Source organism: Benincasa hispida, chromosome 3, assembly GCF_027475165.1.
Source record: "Benincasa hispida cultivar pf3 chromosome 3, pf3_genome.v1.1, whole genome shotgun sequence".
NCBI lineage: Eukaryota > Viridiplantae > Streptophyta > Magnoliopsida > Cucurbitales > Cucurbitaceae > Benincasa > Benincasa hispida.
Window position 1 is genome coordinate 50,118,020 of NC_143480.1, and position 2,802 is coordinate 50,120,821.

The 2,802-nt window shown below is 32.8% G+C and overlaps 1 long non-coding RNA gene across 1 annotated transcript; it reads right to left on the reverse strand.

Moving 5' to 3' along the window:
• Positions 1–1,201: 1,201 nt before the first annotated feature.
• On the reverse strand, positions 1,202–2,454 carry LOC150037357 (uncharacterized). Its single transcript, XR_016528758.1, has 2 exons — positions 2,321–2,454; positions 1,202–1,340 (listed from the first exon to the last, which is right to left on the reverse strand). It is a non-coding gene; the product is annotated as an uncharacterized LOC150037357 (long non-coding RNA).
• Positions 2,455–2,802: the final 348 nt, after the last annotated feature.

A 2,802-nucleotide genomic window follows, 5' to 3' on the forward strand; every position in this document is an offset into this window, starting at 1 on the left:
TATTCAATTTAAAAAATAATAATTTTCTGTAATTTAGCCCTTGTGTTTATTCTGTTGACATTATTATCATTTAAATAACAAATTAACCATGCATTCGACTTTTAAGTTGGTATAATTTTAATTGGAAAACATCGATATTAGAAATTTGAACGTTAGACCTTTTGTTTTATATCAAGTTAAAATTGTCACTTAATTCCAAATTGAAGCTAATAGATTAAGATAAATTTAATACCTTTTTAGTATTTTGATAAGTCCAACCAATTACACTTGCCACGCTCAATTCCAAAATGATTTTAAGCTAATTTATAATCAGTGATTTTCATTTATTATCAAACAAAATCACTTAATCAAGAAGTTAATCACACCTTCGCAATTATAATTAGGTCATCTAACAGACGAACTACCCAATAGGAAAGTTGAATTTTGTACCAACTTTTTAGAAATTTGTATTGAAGAGTAATTAGAAATGATCATATTATAGATAATCTGATTTTCCCTTTAAATAAGAGGTGAGCCAAAAAAAATGGAGTTAAACAATTAAAACCAACCAAAACAACATCAACCGATCAATCATTTTAGGGAGATTATTTATTATTTGAGTTGTTCGATCGACTGAAATTTGACTTTAAAAGTATTCGAATCAATCAACTTAAAAAGAATATTGCAATAGGTATGCAGAATTCTATTGCACATCCTCTCCTTAGAAAAATGAAAATTTCAATCATCTTTAAGTTACTACAACAAAATAGATGTTCCGTGACACACTATAAAAAAAAATGTACTCTCTCGATGCCTAGCATTGTTGGAAAATAGCCAAAAACATGTCGTGAGATCATCTTCTGATGCCGTTGATGTTGTCAGGAAATCCCTGTCGAGAAACTTATTCCCCTCATCAGTCGCGACCTTGTTGGGAGTTTAGACTAACTTCCGGCGCCGCATGTACAATATTAGGAGTTAGTTTAAACTCCTAACAGGGTGGTTACCGGCGTCAAGAGTTCATTATGTCTGAATTGCTCATTAATCTCCCTACGAGGTGTCCAATTGTCCGGAGATTCTTAATTTTTATTTTTATAATATCCATAATTAAGTTAATTATTTTTAATGTTGATGTTCATAACCTAAAATTTAGAACACTCAAATCAACAATAATTGAACAAAGGAAAAGCTTTCACATACATTCAAAAAAAAAAAACCAAAGTTATTGTTAATGTTGTTGTTATATATAAGAGAGATAGGTGTACTAGAGAATAATTAATGTTTATATATACATAGAGTATAAGAGAAGTGTGTTTACATGTAGCTTGTGACCCCTAAAAGTACCTCCAAAGCATCAAATTTACCTACAATATAATTGAATTAAGATATTATATTATATTATCAACTCACTTCAATGAATCCTACAAACAATTCTAAGACACTAAACAAGCCAAAATTATTAACATTCCATACCCACTCTCCACAAACACACAAAAACAACAAATTTACACTGATTAACAATTCAACCCACTTCAATGAACGGTTTTAAAATGAGTGTAAGTTTAAACTTGATGAATAAATCTAATTCAATCTCTCTCCCCCCAACATTCAAACTCCATGAACACAACATTCAAACTTAGTAAGGCACATATCTTTACAATTCATATACATAAGAAATACTTAGGTAATTACCTAAAACAAAGTTAGCTATATGATTTCAAACCCCTCCTCTCCCCACTCCCCAACAAAAACACAAGAACCACAAGCTTAGGAACCAAACTTGACCAATCTAACCTCCATGAATAAATGCATACCACTTTAATGAGTCCTACAAAACAATTCTAATAACCAAACTATGCCAAATTTAACCTTGATGAATAAATGCAATTCAATCTCCCTCCCCCCTCTCTCCCCCTCCCAACATTCAAATTCCATGAACACAACATTCAAACTTAGCAAGACAGATACTCTTACAATTCATAAACATAAACAACACTTAGGTAATTACCTAAAACAAGCTAGCTATACTATTTGCATAAATTTTTTGGAAGCTTCCAAGAACCACAATCATAGATTTTCACTTTCTAAATCAAAGTAGACCTATCAAGTACTTTTCTCCCTTTAAGATTTAGGTCATTATTGATAGATACAAAATATATCTATGTAAAAGGATTAGGAAACCCAATAATAATCAAGGTAATACAAATTTCTACACCTTATACAAAAATGTTAAGAATTCAGAACAAATAAAGATATCGAACTCCAGGAATCAGAGTAGAAGAACCAAAAATAAGAAAAACCCTAACCTAAATCATATGAAAAAATAAAAAGAGGCAAAACTTACCCAGATTACCAGATTTAGCTGAAACAATTGGAGAATGGATGGAGATCGGAGAGGCACGATCGTCGATGATACTCGACAGAGAAGAACATGATCAATGGAGATGGACGGAGATCAGAGCTCGACAGAGAGAGGCGCAGTCACTTTAGCACTAAACCTAAATTTTTTCAGATCTGGAATCTGAGTTGGGATTTTAAAGCCCATCTCCTTATGGACCATCAAGAGATTATTGGCCAACTCCCGAAGATTTAATGAAGGCGTTGGGAGATATTAGCTAACTCCTTACACTCCTTCCAGACACGTTGGGAGTATGGATCAACTCATGAGGGAAACTATATACGACGTTGGGAGTGAGTTCATACTCTTGGCGCCTACTTTACTGCATCGAGGAGAGCCTCTCCCCGACTAGTCATCTCTTGACAAGTGTTTGTGGCGTCGGGAGAGTCTCTTTTTCTTATAATAACATATGCAGAATGTAGATAATA